The sequence below is a fragment of the Schistocerca serialis genome, chromosome 6, assembly GCF_023864345.2.
Source record: "Schistocerca serialis cubense isolate TAMUIC-IGC-003099 chromosome 6, iqSchSeri2.2, whole genome shotgun sequence".
In the NCBI taxonomy this organism is placed as follows: Eukaryota; Metazoa; Arthropoda; class Insecta; order Orthoptera; family Acrididae; genus Schistocerca; species Schistocerca serialis.
This window is the reverse complement of record NC_064643.1, coordinates 302,663,041-302,681,327: the sequence shown is the minus strand read 5'-3', so window position 1 is coordinate 302,681,327 and position 18,287 is coordinate 302,663,041.

The window sequence follows — 18,287 nt, the reverse complement described above, 5'->3', positions numbered from 1 at the left end:
TCTACCGGTGCCACTCTGAGGAAGTGAGTCGTCTGTCGAACCAGACGCCAGATGCCACCGCAGGCAGTGAAATTGAGTGTGTCTGGTATGTTGATCTGGTGAAGACTTGATTGTGTCACCTGTTAGCAAATGACAGTTCGGATGTCGATCTCTTTCGAGGACGCGACAAACATCTCGTGTCGTCGTATGATGCGTTGCAGTACGGTGGGACGAACATAGTAAATTTCGACGTAAAAGAGGCTTAGATGGTAGAACGAGGGGAAACGTTCCGTGTCATCACCGATCCCGGGGACAGAATTACTGAAATGTGGCGGTCATAGAAATTATATAAACACGTCAAAACTTTTCTTACTCGATTTTCTCGAAAACGATTGAGAGTTGTGCCTTCCTGTTTACGTATATTGAAGTTTTCGTTGTGCTCAATACAACTTGTCAGTATGAAATCAAATCGGTGCTGGACGTTCGTACTGCCCCACTGTGAGCTGTTACCGCAGTAACGGCAACCACTATGATAAATTTGTACGAGTTTCGTCAGAGAATTGTTGCATTCAGTTTTTGGTGATAGCATACTACAGGCTTTTTCACTAGTCTGAGATATTTTCCTCATGAGCAAAGGTAACTGGCATGAGAAACCGAATAAATCATTATTAAATTATTACTATGTAACCAGCCATCGGAGACCACGGACGCTTCACTCCAGAACACTCAAACAATTTTACTGAGAATCCCTCGAAATTTTATCGATGGAGAGCGGGCTCACCCTGTGTAATGTGCTACTATATATGACTGACTCCTTCAAAAATAGCCTTCAAGGAACAAAATACGTTCATGTTTGTAAAAAATTGATCCTTCTGTCTCATTTGTTGATTTTAGTGGCATAAAAAGGAGGACGTCGCTAATTTTCACGTAAGTATAAGGAAATGTGACGTGACATTATACGTACAGTTAACAGCAAGTACCTCTAATGGATGTGAAATAAAGTTCGATTGCACTACTTACCAGAATGTGTCACAAAAAAACCCATTAGCAGCTTAGGTTGTTTCCTAAATTTTGTTAAAATACTAAGATACGAAGGCTTTGATTTGATTACTACAGTTACCTCAACTTGTGCTAACGGGATATTGCCCTGATTAACACATATTTCAGTTAGTGTCGGTGGAAATGTTTCTCCAGTCTGGCAGTCGTGGAGTACACATGTAATCCAGGGAAATGGGAGGTCGTTATGTAGAAGAGGCCTGTAAATCAAATACAGGTTCGTTACTTTAGTAAGTTCAGAAGCATCCGCGATGCAGTCATTGAATTCTGGACTGAACTCAGATGGCAGTACTGCGAATTTCGGAGAGTTGTCTCTCCCGAAGTTAGAGAAGCCGAACTCACAAAGCCTTGGGATACAGAAATGATGACTCCTCCAGAGACCAAACCTACTGACGGAAAGTCCCTGACATTAGTCATGATATATTCGGGATAAATATGGTTCTCCACAATATCCATTGCACGTGGCGTCATCCCATTCACTATTCTCATAACTCAGAATGAATCAGTGTCTCCGAACGATCAAATCTATCAAACACCTCAGACAATCGTAAAACTGAAAAGGCAAACCGAGTTTACATAACCTCGAATATTACACAAAAGGTATGTACTCTTTGTTAGTCGCATAAGCCTATACGAGCAGCTAGTAAAAGTAACAAACGCCATTTCAGAAAATCGACAGGTGTAATCAGTTTCCAGAGTGTGAAATATTGTATGACAACGTTAATTAAACTTTTCTATAACACTTTCGCCTTCTAGTTAACTGGGCGCTTCCACTACTAATTTACACTCGTACACAGCTGACGAAAATTATTTTCACTAACGAACTCATTACTGTTTGTGGTGTTTATTATTAGCCGTAGGCTGCAGCTACCCAGACACCAACAGGTAGGGGCAAAACGAGGGCAGTGAACGTTCAGTGTTTTTATAGGGCTACTCAATTGCGTTCCGTTGACTCCCACAATTACGCTTTAATGTTGTGTGTCAAACGTCACTTGTACAAATTTGCAAAATAATTGAAATGCGTTAGCAATCCCCAGGTCCCATTACGTCCAACCCACTCGTCGCGTGCAAACAAATGAATTACGTATATGTTATACTTCAAATTAGCTAAACAGTTACCTTTGTGCGACAGTTTCGCACTTTGATTCTGCAAGTGTCAACAGTGTCATAAAAGGTAATGCTCGCTAGTGCTCCTGAGAGTGAAATAAATGAAGCATTCATCCCATTAATGACACTCTAACTTTCTCTTGTGCACTACCTGCTCCCTGCGAATACGCGCATCAACTTAGATAATTGTAATACTCAAAAGGAAAATTTTTTCATCGGCTTGATCCTTGCAGTCACTTGCTTTCTACACCAATTTCATATTTAGAAACAGATATAGCTGCCAATTTTTTTACAATTTTAGTTCATATTTTTTGGTCAGTGGGACGTTTTGAGTGTGAAAAATAGAAAATAGCAGCATAGTTCCGATATACAGGGAGTTGTGGGGCTACGATGTAACTGCTGCACCACTACCAAACTCATATATCCAGTTCAAGAACAGGTTATAACTTTTATTGGACTTAGATATTGTCTACAAACGGAAACTGTAAGAAATGTGCTCGAAAGAAAACAGCAAACAAAACCAGGCTATGTTCGGTGGAGCAATGTAAACAAAATACCGAAAATAACTCGGTCTCAGCCAGTTCTTCAAGGAGTGCAGTGACTTCGTCCAGTTTACGTTATTTTACTGTTTTAGCTTAGTTAAAAGAAGAGAGATAAAACATAAAAAAACGAACGGAAAATTTGTAGAAACTTGGAAATTAAGATTCCTATTTAACATGTTGCTGATGGTGATATAGCACGGGGTATTACTTACAGATAATCAGGTGCTCGTGTCTGAGGCTGACAAGTCAGTGCTTTGATGCATGGAAAGAAAGATAGAATGAGATGAGGGAATCAGAAGCGGTTACAGTAAGATTGTAACGAAGGTGTGCCAAGTTTGTTAAAAGAGCTTCGGAAGTGAGGGGAGGAAGACAGTAAAAAGAGACCAAATATTTTAATTAGGAGAGGAATGATGAAGAAAAAGAAGATACCTTCTAGAAAAGACATAATTTTCCACATTCTTCTGTAGCGCAACATCTTAAATACTTCGATTAATTCTTGTTCCGGTTTTCCTGCAGTCCATGTTTCGGTACCAAACAATACTGCGCCCCAAACGTATATTCTCATAAATTTCTTCCTCAGATTAAGACCTGTGTTTGACACTAGTAGACTTCTCTTGGCCAGTTCCAGTCTGCTTTTCATGTCCTCCTCGATCCGTCCTTCACGGATTATTTTGCTGCATAGGTAGCACAATTCTTCAACTTCATGTACTTCGAGATCACCAATTGCGACTTTAAGTTTTTCGCTGTTCTTATTTCCTCTACTTCTCATTATTTTCATCTTTCTTCGATTTACTCTCACTTCATATTATGTACTCAGTACACTGTTTATTCCATTCAGCATATCTGGTAATTGTTCTTCACTTTCACTTACGATAGCAATGTCATCAACGAACCTTATCATTGATGTCGTTTTCACTTGAATTTTCATCCCGCTCTCGAAACTTCCTTTCACTTCCATCATTACTTCGTCGAAGTATCGTTTGAACAATATGGACGAAAGGTTGAATCACTCTCTTACACCTTTTTTAATCCAAGGACTTCGTTCTTGGTCTTCCCGTCTTATTGTCCCTCTCGGTTCTTGTCCATACTGTATATTACCCGTTTTCCCTATAGCTTACCGTAACCTTACTCAGAATTTCCAACATCTTGCACCATTTTCCATTGTAGAATATTATTTCCAGGTAGACAGATCCAATGAACGTGTCTTGATTTTTCTTCAGTCTGGTTTCCATTATCAACCGAAACGTCAGAAAGGGCCCTCTGGTGTTTTTATTTTTCCTGATGCCAAACTGATCGCCATCTAGCAGTGTTGTGTATGTGGGATGAAGGAGTTGTTAAGCAGAGTTGTGAGTTGTTAAGAAGGCTGTGTAATAATTCTCGCACTTGCCGGCTCTTGTTCTCTTTAAAATTGTGTGAATGATTTTTTCCCGAAAGTCTGATAGTACATCGCCAGTCTCATATACTCTACACACCAACGCAATAGACTATTTGTTGTCACTTACTGCATCGGTTTCAAATATTCCGATTTAACGTTATGTTTTCCTTCTGCCTTATCTGATCTTAAGTCTTCCAAAGTTCTTTTAAATTCCGATTCCCTTACTGAATCTCCTACATCTTCCGTATCGACGCCTCTTTCTTCTTCTATCATGTCATCAGACAAGTTCTCCCCGCCATAGATGCCTTCAATGATCTCTTTCCACCTATCCACTCTTTCCTATGAATTTAACAGTGGATTTCCCATTGTACTCTTAGTATTTCCGCTCCTGCCTTTAATTTCACTGAAGGTTGTTTTGACTTTTCCACAAGCTGTGTCAGTCCTGCCGACAGAGGTTATTTTTCGACTTCTTCACGTTTCTCATGCAGCCACTTCGTCTTAGCTTCCATGCACTTTCTATTTCATTGATTCCTAGGTGACTTATAGTTGTGTATTCCTGAACTTCCCTGAGCATTCGTGTGCTTTTTTCTTGCTTCTTGAAGTATTTCTTCAGTTACCTGTTGTTTCTTCCCAGTTACCTTCTTTGTAACTATATGTTTCATTTCAAATTATGTCATTTTTAGAGGCGTCCATTCCTCTTCAACTAAACTGTCGACGGAGCTGTTTGTTATCGTAAGTGTGCTAAAGTTCATCCTTCTCTTCATAATTACTAAATTATGAACGGAGTCTATATCTGCTCCTGGGTACGCTTTACAAGCGAATACCTGATTTCTGCCTGGCCGTAATGTAATCTAGCCGAAATCTTCCAATATCTGCCGGTTTTCCTCCTCCTCTTGTAATTCTTGAACAGAGTATTCGCTGTTACCATCTAAAACTTACTGTAGAACTCAGACTCTCTCCTCTCTCATTCCTGCCGGCCGGAGTAGCCATGCGGTTCTGGGCGCTACAGTCTGGAGCCGAGCGACCGCTAAGGTCGCAGGTTCGAATCCTGCCTCGGGCATGGATGTGTGTGATGTCCTTAGGTTAGTTAGGTTTAATTAGTTCTAAGTTCTAGGCGACTGATGACCTCAGAAGTTAAGTCGCATAGTGCTCAGAGCCATTTTTTTTTCATTCCTACTACCAAGCCCACAGTCTCTCGCCATAGAATCGCATTTCAGTCCCCCATAATTATTTGGCTTTCGTCTCCCTTTATCTACTGACTTACCCGTACTGTATCCTCATACACTTTATCCATCTCATCTGCTGCTTGTGACGTCGGACTGTATAGCTGTACGATTGTTGTCGGTATCGGTTTGACTATACTCGTCTGACCAGAAATCCTTGTTTTCTTTATATTTCATTTCATTGACCTCCCACTGTAGATTGAGCTTTAGCATTTCCGATTTCAGATTTTCTAGCTTCCCTACCATGTTCAAATTTCTGATATTCCACTCTCCGACTCGCAGACCGTTATCATGTCGTTGGTTACTCAACATTTTTCTCACCTCATCCATGGCCGGCCCCTCCCGGAGGTGTGAATGGGGGAGTAGTCCGGAATCTTTTGGCAATAGAGAGATCATCATGACACTTTTTCAATTACAGGCCACATGTCTTATCGATACATATTATGTGAGCTTAATACAGTGGTTTCCATTGCCCTTGCATCCTTATGGCGTTTACCGTTGCTGATTATTCCGTCTTTCAGAAACATTTCACACCCCAAGGGCAAGGGAGTGCCCTGAACCTCTGTCTCTCCTGCGCCCTCTTTGACAATTCTGCTGGCAGAACGGAGGTGACTTCTTATGCCGGATGTTTTCGGCCGCCATTGCTGATGACGTTTACTCAAAATATATGCTGTGGCACGGCCAGAACGTGGGACGAGGACGTTTTGATTACTAGTCAAAGACGCTATTCCCTTATTTTCTTCATCACTTGCTCCGGGCGCATGTCACATAACACACCTTCTAGTTATTTATTTATTTATTTTACAGAGGGCGGCCACATCTCACAGAGCACGCTGAGCTCCCATGCCTGCCCCTAGAATCGGGAATAGATTAAACGTGCTCTGGAGCTGTATGCTGAAAGTATGGTCGGAGGAGGTGATATGTATGTTGCTTCATGAACTAATATTGTTTCTGCTATTCTTCTTCTTCTCCTTTTTTGTTCTATTCTTGGTATTATAACCCTCTAAAACTAGTTTCTTGTTCTGTTCTCTTCAGGTCGATTTTCGCCATCCTCTAAGGGTTCTTGTATCCTCTTCCACATCGTCTATCCACCACTTCCGTGGTCTTTCTCCCTACAGCTTTAATTCGAAATCGTTAATGACCTTCTTCCAGCATTTATCTATAGCCAGGTTACTCCTTATCAGTTTGTTGACCAGCTCCTTACATTTGGCGGCCCTACTCAACACATATTCTAGATTTCTTATCCATCGAGCAGACCTTGCGCAGCACCCTGCGTTCAAATTATCTGAACTGCTGCGAATGGTCAGAGATGTACTAATAAACTATCGAATTTAGTCAAGCCATAAATAGTGCATACATTGTTCAAGTGGTGTACACCTCTTCACTTTATCAGGAGCCGAACGTGAAAAATGTGATCTTCAAACAACTGTGCGAATACCTCCGGAACATCTCTACGCAATGCATATCAACTTTCTCTTCTTCTTACTGAATGATTTATTTAGTTGTCATCTAGGAAAGGACCTAAGAAAAATGATCTTTTTAAAAAGTATATTCTTAATTCATTCTCCGTTTCAAGCTGATGTTCACATATGTCGTAGGCCGGCACAGGTAAGTTGGACGTGGTGTTTCAGACACTTCATACACTTCCTCATGATGTAAGAAGATATAAACATTGAATGGACACAAAAGATTCGTTCAGTAAAGCTCTTTGTGAAGTAAAAATCTCCCATCTCGAATTCCAATGAACCGTATGAGTCAGCCATAGCGGAACTCGTGAGGCACTTTGAGCATGGGGAGTTGGTTGCCCATGTTTGACTCTTGAAGCAAAGAGAAAAGAATTTTCACTAAAATATTTGTAATGCCGTACAACACTCTCTCCAAAGATAAGGTTAATGTAAAGTCGCATTCCATATGCACTTATCTAAACTTGTTCCTCGCGGTGATCACCATGTACTGTTCCGCCCGTGGAAATGCGATTACTCTTTCCTAGCGCCTCCTGTACACAGAACGAACATTGCGCTGACATTTTGTGTGGATATCGAATTATATGTATTGTTTCTCAGAGCGTAGCTGGGACACCATTCGATGTTTCTGTTAATGGTACAGTGCACAGTGTAATACAAAGATACGTTCTTTCTTTTAAAAAAATGGCACTAAACCGAAGATACTATAATATTATCTATTTAGCACTTAAAAAGTGTCAGCCTCCACTGCAAATAGCAGCTCATCCTGGCTTCCAGTACACTTACCAAATCGACACAAGTGGTCCATATTCTGGAGAGGCTAGGACAACCAGATACCTCAAAACCGGCAATTCCCCGGCGAGAGAAAGAGGGACGTTTGTGTCACATTGTAGAATTTACACTATTTAGAGCTGCATACCGAAAATAGAGCGCATTTATCGATGCAGTGATCAAATGCTCGATTGCAGTGGAGTTAGAGAAACAAAAGAAAAGGACGCTGTGGACCATTACAATTGTGACACGAGAAAGGATAGCTGGAAACGAAATCTTACTGTGTATCGAGGTGGGTCAGGACTTCGTAACATGCGGACTTGTTGACAGACATCACTGTAACCTTGAAGATAAAGCACAGTTACAGGTCTATGAGAGGTGAAGGTACTGCATTCCCAATGGCGCCCCATGCCTCAAAATTGGGTGAATACAAACCATGGGGTGAATAGTAACTTCCAAAACAGTTCTACGTTGTCGTTTTGGAAGACAAATGTTAATATCATTCAAAGTTTTGTTTACCTATGTTGACAATAAATCAATATAACAGATAATTATGAATTTCAAAGTCGGTGACATTATCAGTTGCCGTTCTCTCGGTTCTACGACAAACGCTAGATATGGTTATCAACTTACTTACTACGGGCTTTATTTGTAAGTGCCCGACTAAACTGTGTTTTTTAATCCGTAATTTGTCATGTGAAGTCCCTCATACAGGTCAATGATTCTAAAGTTGTATGTTGTTTTGTGTTCGTTGCCCCAACGTCTGTCTACACTCTACAGCGTGCACTGATGTTCTTGAGCATCGTTGAGATTTCAGTTTATCTCAAGCTGTTAATAAGTTAGAAATGCAGCGTTAAAACACGAGAGGGCCAAAGATATTCGTATAGGCCTGCGTATTCAAATGTGTAAACAGGCAGAAAACGGCGCTGCGGTCGGCAACACCTATGTAAGAAAAGTGTCTGCCGCAGTTGTTAGATTGGTTACTGCTGCTACAGTGGCGGGTTAGCAAGATATAATAAGTTTATACGTGGTGTTATAGTCGGCGCACGAGCGATGGGACACAGCATCCCCGAAGCAGCGATGAAATGGGGATTTTCCCGTACGACCATTTCGCGAGCGTACCGTGAGTATCAGGAATCCGGTAAAACATCAAAGCTCTGAAATCACTGCGGCCGGAACAAATCCAGCAAGAACAGGACCAGCAACGACTGACGAGAATCGTTCAACGTGACAGAAGTGGCAGAGTGCGAACCATTCAACTAAACGTCGTCGATATGGGCTTTCGGAGGCGAAGGCCTTGATGACCGCACAACACAAAGATTTACGCCTCGCCTGGGCCCATAAAGACCTGGATTGGAATGTTGATGACTGGAAACACGTGCCTGGTCGGTAGAGTCTCGTTTCAAATGGTATCCATCGGATGGACTGTACGGGTATAGAGATAACCTCATAAATCCATGGACCCTATGTCAGCAGAGGACTCTTCAAGGTGGAAGAAGCTCTGTAATAGGGTGGGGCGTGTGCAGTTGGAGCTCGTATTCTTCTGTAGAGATTGTGGATATCATGGAGATCAAGAAATACACTTATGTTGGGACAATGAGATGAAATAAAAGAGAGATACCAAGTGAATTCCTTCCCCTCCTTGTCTATGTGGGTTTACAAAGGAAAAGATTGTGATTATTTTTTCATCTATGCTTCATGAGATTTCTGTTGACACCACTACTCTAACCGCAGATGATAGATTTTTATGACCTTACCAACGGAGAAGTAGATTCTCTCCAAGAGAAATGCACAAACTATAGTAGTTCAAATGGTTCAACAGGCTCTGAGCAGTATGGGACTTAATATCTGAGGTCATCAGTCCCCTAGAACTTAGAACTACTTAAACCTAACTAACCTAAGGACATCACACACATCAATGCCCGAGGCAGGATTCGAACCTGCGACCGTAGCGGTCGCGCTGTTCCAGATTGAAGCGCCTAGAACCGCTCGGCCACACCGGCCGGCAAACTACAGTAGTGATCGAAGTCAAAGCTCTCGTCAGACCTCAATTAGGAAAAAGATTGAATGACAATACAATAAGTCGTAAACGGGGGGTGAATTCAGACAGTCCTGGGGGGGTCCCAGAAGAGATGGTTGCTTGTACACTATAAAAAAAGCTTCAGAAAGGGAAAACCTTCTCGTTGTGCAAGCCTCGAAAAAAGAGGAAGACATTTATTTTCTCAGTAAAAATCCAATGTATCTTGAATGCACACAACAGTTTTGCAAACAATGTGCAGAACAATTGTGAAGGGCAGTGGTTTTCATTTCGCAAAAATATATGTTATGTTTGTTAAAAGGTAATAGCATTTTTCCTTTGAGTTGTTTGCCACATGTGTTGACAACTGAATATTTATATTTTCTTTATAACAGATGATAGCTGTGAATAATGGCAGTAATTATAGTTTACATGTCTGCCAAAAAGTAAGTATTCTACAGTTGCACATATTTTTCTTGATCTGTTTTTGTTGTTCTTAATATCTTAGGAATGTAAGGAAGTGTTCCATATAAAATTACTTATAATATCTTTGCTAGTTTATTAGTAAGCATCATAAATATTTGCTTGTTCGGAAATGGCAACATCAGGCACTTATGGCTCTTTGTTAATCAAAAAAGTCACAAGTTTGCCATTTTTGACGAAGACGAAGACTTTTCATGGGAAAATACATGCTTTGATCTTCCGGATGGTTGGAGACAGAAAAAGATAGTGATGCTCAAGAAACACGCGGTACTGCTGACTATTTGTTTCGTTGACAGCTCTCAACATCAGATGAAGCCAAAGTCATCATACGGGACAGAGCAGAGCATATGGGCAGAACTACATCGCCTGAACCAGAACTTTATTCTAATAAACATGAAAGTAGTACTAAACAAACCTCAAGGGATCGCTCATCGCCTTATGATTGAGTTAAAACTGTCATTACCCTCAATTTCGATCAGTTTACTCTATTGCAAGCAAAAAATATCCTCTCAAATCCTGCTGAGTCCTTTGAACTCTTTTCTTTTTCGATGGTGTATTGAATCATCTTCGAGAAATGTTTATCCTATATGCTTTCCAGAAAGGTGATAACAGTTTACATTTTCATTCGACTAACTGAGATGTTTCTTGTCGGTTTGGATTCTATCAGGATGCCTAACCTTTCCTAGACACTGTGAGAAGTCGACACCTACAATGCCGTTGTCAGTACAGCGATGCGACGCAACAGATTTGAAACAATATAACAGTTTGTCCACTATGCTGATAACTGCAAAACACAATCAGGTGACCGATTTGACAAATTATCACTCCTTGATAAAGGTTCTGAAAGATCGCTTTTTGTTTCATGCGCGGTTAGGGGACCATCTATCAGTTGACGATAGAGTGGTATTGTATCATGGCAAGCATGGAGCATAGCAGTTACCGAGGTTAAGCCCACAAGATCTGGGTTCAAGACCTGGTGCCTATGCGAGCCATTTGGAAGCTACGTACGATTTTTTCTTTACAGCGGAAAAGATATTTATCAGCTGAAAAACATTAGCTTAGGCGAGCATGTTGTTCTGAAACTAGTCACTTGCCAACAGTTCCATACAAATTCTCCGCAGAACGCTTTTTTTCCGCAATTTATTTGGCCTAAATCCGTGATAAAGTGTAATGTGATTCACGGGTATAGTAACCGAAGAGTAGAATACGGAAGTGCGCTATAGATAAATAAAACAAAACAGCGAACTGCCTCGCGGTTGCTTCCCCCTTTTGTGTGTGTGTGTGTGTGTGTGTGTGTGTGTGTTTGTGTCGGCAGTGTCGGTGTGAAGCGGCGCGCTACGAATTACACTCCTGTGCCAATCTCTTCACCTCAGAGTAGCACTTGCAACCTACGTCCTCAATTATTTGCTGGATGTATTCCAATCTCTGTCTTCCTGTACAGTTTTTGCCTTCTACAGCTCCCTCTAGTACCATGAAAGTCATTCTCTCATGTTTTAACAGATGTCCTATCACCCTTGTCAGCGTTTACTACATATTCCTTCCCTCTCCGATTCTGCGCAGATCCTCTCGTTCCTCACCCTAACAGTCCACCTAATTTTCAACATTCGTCTGTAGAACCACATCTCAAATGCTTCGATTCTCTTCTGTTCCGGTTTTCCAACAGTCCATGTTCACTACTATGCAAATGCTGTGCTCCAAACATACATTCTCAGAAATTTCTTCACCAATTAATGCCTATGTGTGATACTAGTAGACTTCTGTTGGCCAGCAATGCCCTTTTTTGCCGTTGCTAGTCTGCTTTTAATGCCCTCCTTGCTCCATCCGTCGTGGGTTATTTTGCTGCCTAGGCAGTATAATTCCTTAAATTCATCTACTCTGTGACCATCAGTCCTGATGTTAAGTTTTTCGCTGTTCTCATTTCTGATACCTCTCATTACTTTCGTCTTTCTTCGATTTACTCTCCATACATATTTTGTACTCAGTGGCGTTTTCAGTCCATTCAGCAAATCCTGTAATTCTTCTTCACATTCACTAAGGATAGCAATGTCATCAGTGAATTTTATCATTGATATCATTTTCCTTGAATTTTAATTCCACTCTTGGACCTTTGTTTTACTAACGTAATTGTATCTTCGATGTGTAGATTGAGTAGTAGAATCGAAAGACTACACCTGTGTCTTACACTCTTTTTAATCAAAGTAGTTCGTATTTGGTCTTCCACTCTCATTATTCCCTCTTGGTTCTTGTACATACTTGTATCACCTGTATCTCCCTATAGTTTAATCCTATTTTCTCAGAATTTCTAAGATCTTGCAGCATTTTACATTGTCGACCGCTTTTCCCAGGACAATAAATCCTATGAACGAGGTTTGATTTTTCTTTAGTATTGCTTCCATTACGAACTCCAACGTCAGAATTGCCTCTCTTGTGCCTTCACCTTTCTTAAAGCCAAACTTCAGCTACAGAAGAGAAAAAAATCTGGATGAGTGATAGGAATTTGGAAACGACAATCGACCATTTCACGTCATATCAACGTGCGACCTCGTTCACCATATTAGAGAAGCCTGTAGATGGTCCTAGGCCGGAAAAAAAATGTTAGTGCCACAGGCGAACATAGCCCAAGTACATAAAGGTTTTATGGGCCACCTAGGTCAGACAGACGAAAATGTGTTGTATTATTGGACACCTGTAGAATCAAAACAATTGTGTTAGGCTATATTTATTTTCTATATGGATGTGTGAATGAAAACCACATGAAAACTTTACAGAAAAATATAAATAATCATAATCTTGACAGGCTTTCATTTAGAAGGAACGAAGTGCAAACATATTTACAAAAATACGGTAGACCACCAACTTCGCGATGAAGGACGAAGACATAAAAAAAACTGTATACAGTACGCTTTGATAAAAGTATTGGCCTCTGGTTTTCAAACGCACTAAACTAGCGAAGATGTGCTCTTCGTAATAAAAAATAAGTAAATAAAACTAGAAAATAAAAACTCTTCATGAGGATTGTTTCAAGGATTACCGTTCTAAGAATTAACTATTGGTTGGATGTATTAAATAAATAAGTACAGTAAAGCTATTGCTTTACTAAATAAATAGGAACAATGCTGTTTCGTCGAATCCATTGGTACTAAATGAGAAATTATGGAAAGGGTATGAGGATATCTGGAACCAATTATTTTAAGTACGTTTTGTTTGCCCAAAACAGAACAGAACCGAAAAGGAATAAGGAAACTGGGTTAATAGGAGTTACGAAACTTAGCGGTGGTATAACAGGCTTACACAATGACTCCAAGCAGTCTAACAGTCACCACCGTGTAACTTCTCCACCACAATCATGCAGTTAAGTCGCGGAAGTATTGCCAGTATCGAGGGCTTGATGATTACGCTACTACGCAAATCTTTGTCCCCAGGTTCACTAGGGCTTCAAAACGGTTACAAGATTACTTTTTTTCACATACAAAACATTCTCTTATCAGACAAATGTCGCACAAGATTTAGAAACCGGTATTGGCCACTTGTCATCCAGAAGAAGTCTTGGACAGAAAGGCAGAACGGGAAGGCTGGTGGTGCACCCTCCTCTACAGCCACGATATCAACGTGCATTCACAACACTCGCCAACACAAAGCCCGCAACTAACAGCTGCACAGCGCGTCTCCCCGGCTCGGCACACCCGACCTCCAACTTTGGCAGACACTCCAGAAATCTCTGCCTTCACAGCGCAGAGCTCCATCCATCTGCCAGCGTCCTCACTTGCTTCGCCGCTTTCGTGAACAAGCCGGCGAGTGCTACCTCCAGTCGAACGCCAGGCCTCACGCTTAAGCGTGACAATCGTCTGTTCGCATACTAATTTAAGAGCTGCACCTCAGATTTGCTGCCCTCAAAAAGTCGAACAGCAAGAGACCATTTACCCTGGTTATGCATGTGGAGGAAGGTAGACGATAATTAACACTGATCAGCGCAGCTAACTGATCGCTCGCCACAGGAGCGCTTCCCTTTACTAAGAATGAAATGCTACTTCCTGTCGCACAATTGGACGTTCCGTGGTGAAGGAACTGAATGAACATGAATGAGACCAGGTCAACAGACTTTGATAAGCAGTTAGTCCATTGACGGGTAAATGTAGATTCGCCATTGAACGAACCATTTATACGAGGCATATGTTCAGTATTGCTTCAATAAGTTGCGGGAGGGAGACAGGAGCTGTAGCACTCGAAGAGAGGTTAATCTCATTAGTGCGAAGATGCTTATCATATAAGGCTTACTATATGGCGGTAAATGGGAGGCGCTATGTTCGCTAAATTGGCAGCGCACCTTTTGAATGAGAACAAAATCTAATTAAGGTGGCTTCTATGCATGCTACACGGCAGGTTCGAAATGAGAGGACCTGACACAAAGACGCAGCAGCAGTCGGTATTTTCTGTGACCCATCCACTCCATTTGACAGTAGAAATAACAATGTTTTTTTTTAGCTTATATGGAAGTAATAAAAGGTGGCTCACGTCATACTTATCAAAAAGAATGGAAAAAACTTTGTTTCATACGAGGGTGAGTCAAATGAAAACCTTAAATTTATGATAACAAATCGAAATTTCGAGCCGTTATTCTGTAAGTTGATAAGCGTGCTACAAACAGCATGCAGAATGGCCCGTAGGTGGCAGCATAGTACAGATCCACACATACCGTCGCAGTATCAGTATAAAGATGGCCGCCCCACTTGCGACTTGCACCAGCAAAGAACAGCGTTCTGTTATTCAGTTTTTGCGTAGTGAAGGTGTGGAACCTATTGAAATTCATCGACGAATGAAGGTTCAGTATGGTGATGCATGTTTGTCACAGCAGCAAGTCTACGAATGGAGCTGGAAGTTCGCAAATGGTGTGACTTCAGTGGAAGACGCTCTTCGTCCAGGTCAGGCACAACCAGTTGTGATTCCAAAGAACACTGCAGTAGTTGAAGCCATAGTGAAGGAAACTGCTGGGTGACACTGAATGCCATTGCAGCATGTTTACAGATTAGTCATGGGTCAGCACACCACATTATGCATGATGTGCTCCAGTTTCACAAAGTGTCTGCAAGATGGCTGCCACGGCAGCTAACTCCTGAAATGAGAAAACGACGTGTTGATACTTGAGAAGAACTTCTTCGGTGCTTTGAACGAGAAGGTGACGGCTTCCTTGTAAGAATGGTTACTGGTAAGAAACCTGGGATCACTTCCACCAACCGGAAACGAAGAGAGCGAACAAGGAATGGCGCCATTCCTCATCACCAAATCCAAAGAAGTTTCGAACAGAACCGTCAGCAGGGAAGATTATGCTGACTCTCTTTTGGGACAAAAAACACGTCATTTTGGAGCATTACATGCCTAGAGGGACCTCAATCACCAGTGCATCATACTCAGACCTAATAAACCATCTGCAGCCTGCAATCAAATCAAAGCGACGTGGATTGCTGTCAGCAGGTGTCCTTTTGCAACATGAAAATTCAAGGCCCCGCACAGACCGTAAAACAGTTGCAACAATCACAGATCCGCATTTTGAGCGCCTTCTTCATTCACCATACTCACCAGACCTTACCCAAGTAATTTCCATATATTTGGACCACTCAAAGGCGCAATGGGAGGAAAGTAGTTCCGTTCTGATGAAGAGGCACGCTACGCGGTGCATGAGTGGTTTCGCGGACTACCAAAAGAATTTATGCACTTTGTAAGCGCTGGAGGACTTGCACTGAGCGTGGGGAGATGCTGCTGAAAAGTGATACAGCGTTGTACCACTTCTACATAACAAATAATATTCAAAAAAATATTTAAGGTCTTCATTTGAGTCACCGTTCGTAATTCGTCTACATACTTTGGACTAGGGATTCTCTATTTCTGGGGGTTCTCGGGTCTGGGGCATAGCTCATAAATGAGGGTCTTTCGGGTTCATCCTTCCTGTCTTATCCGTTTATTTTAATGACATTTGGTTTAATATATGAAATTCAAAGTAGTTCCATACTCAGAGAATGGACGTACCACCGCCGTTCTTGACAAGGTCTTAGTGGAGGTATTGAAGTGTCGATTCGTTTCTGTGTCGTGTGGATGACCATGACGTGTGCTCGTACAGTGTCGTGTTGGGTTTGTGTTGTTATGGACGAAGGCAAGATGGAGAATCCCGGCGCCCGCACATGTCCTGTTCCTCTCTAATAGAGCTTGACATCCCCATCCTACAGGCGGATCACCATCAACAGTGCGACTTGTCCGCACTTCATGAGACAATGAGGAGAGCCCTGCAGTTTAATTCAGGATATTAGAGCAAAGACTGTTGTAATAGCCCAGTCAATGAACACCAGCAAAATATGGGAAATAATTCGTCTAGTTGCAAATTTTTGTACAGTGGTATGACGAATTGTAACGAACAACATACTAAAATTCCTGGCCGTTGGGGGGGGGGGGGGGTTTGTTGGAAAGATGGAGTATGGGGGAGGAAAGTTCATTTGAAGTACAAAATTATCCAGTAATTTAAAACGCATTACATTTCCTGCAATAAAAGAACCTATTCATATTTTCTTTAGGATTAAAAGTTTATACGAAGAAAGCGAGAGAATACTGAAACTCTAACGCGACTCGCATGCACAGTAGCTGAGGTGATTTTTGAAGGCCAGTTTGAGACTGTTTTTGACTTGACAGAAAAGGAGTGCCCTATATCAAATTCTTCGTCTTGACTAACTCTCCAGCACAGTTGTACGTTGTAAACGGTTATCGTCATTTACACCCTGTGTGGCATTTCCCAGTTCGCTCGAATTCTGATTGAATGACGAGGTCTTGACATTGCAACACAGTAGGCCATCAACTGCTTTCTATTAACTGAATTTTAGCACATGAACAATATTGCAAAAATACTGTAGTTCCGTAAAAAGCTCTGTGTCACAACATAAAAAATGCCAGAAACTAGACTGATCATTGTCTTAATTAAGTTGGGCTTAATTAGTCTGCTGGATAAAAGGTACAAAGGCTCTCAGAATAGGATGTGATTTTCATAGGAATTTTTGCTTTGAGAATTTCCTGTACTTCCACCTAACTGAGTTGCGTGCGTATTCCGCCTTATAATAAACCCGTTGAACTCATCACGCGAACGACAGCTGAATTTAATGTGGAAGCAGCTCTATTAGTTTGTGGACAAAACAAACACTTTTCGTGCTGACTGCAGCTTCTTTCATCACGAAAATTTTCTCTTATAAGCCAGGCAACGTTGGCGCTCATATATCAGATTTCTGGTTTTTCCGTGGCTTGCAGGAAGTTTTAGACTGGTATGATAGACCACTGTACATGCAAAATACTAACACCAATCCATTACACAAGAATGGAGAAACTGGTAGAAGCCGATCTCGGGGAAGATTAGTTTGGATATGGTGAAATGTACGAACACACAAAGCAATACCGATCGTACGATTATATTGTAGGTAGGTTAAAGTAGGGCAGACGTACGTTTGTAGCATTTGTAGACATAGAGAAGGTTTCTGACAATATTGACTGGAAAACTCTTTGGAATTCTGAACGTAGAAAGGGTAAAATACAGGGAGCGAAAGGCGATTTGCAGCTTTTATAGAAACCAGATATCAGTCTTTACTCGGGGAAAAAAGGGAAGCAACGAATGAGTATGCAGTGAGTGTTATTGAATCTGTACATTGAGCACATAACCATATCCAGTCAATGATCCGTTCAGTTGGCCCAGAGGACCCAACCAGTTCTCTATAAAGACAACCCGCAACTTAATGGAGTCACCACGAGCTTGCACAGCGCCTTGTTGACAACTTAGGTCCATGGCTTCGTGAGATCTGCGCCACATTCGAATCCTACCATGAGGTCTTAGCAACTAATCTGATCAGGCCACTGTTGTCGTGTCGACTAGGGTCCAACCGACATGGTCACGAGCCCAGAAGAGGAATTGAAGGCGATGTCTGGTTACAAGCACAGTTGATTGTCTGTTAGCATTGACAACTACCCGCAAACGCCGCTGCTCTGAGACGTTAAGTGAAGGTCGCCGGAAACTGCTTGGTCTGTGGTGAAAGATGACTCCTGGAACTTGATATTCTCGGCACACTCTTGACACTGTTATCTCGTAATGTTGAATGCTCTAATAATTTCCGAAATGGAATGTCCGATTTGTTTAACTCCAACTACCATTACGTATTCAGAGACTGTTTTTCCTGTCTTGCGGCCAGAACCACGTCGGTAACCCGTTCACATGAATCACTTGAGAACAAACGACAGCTCCGCCAATGC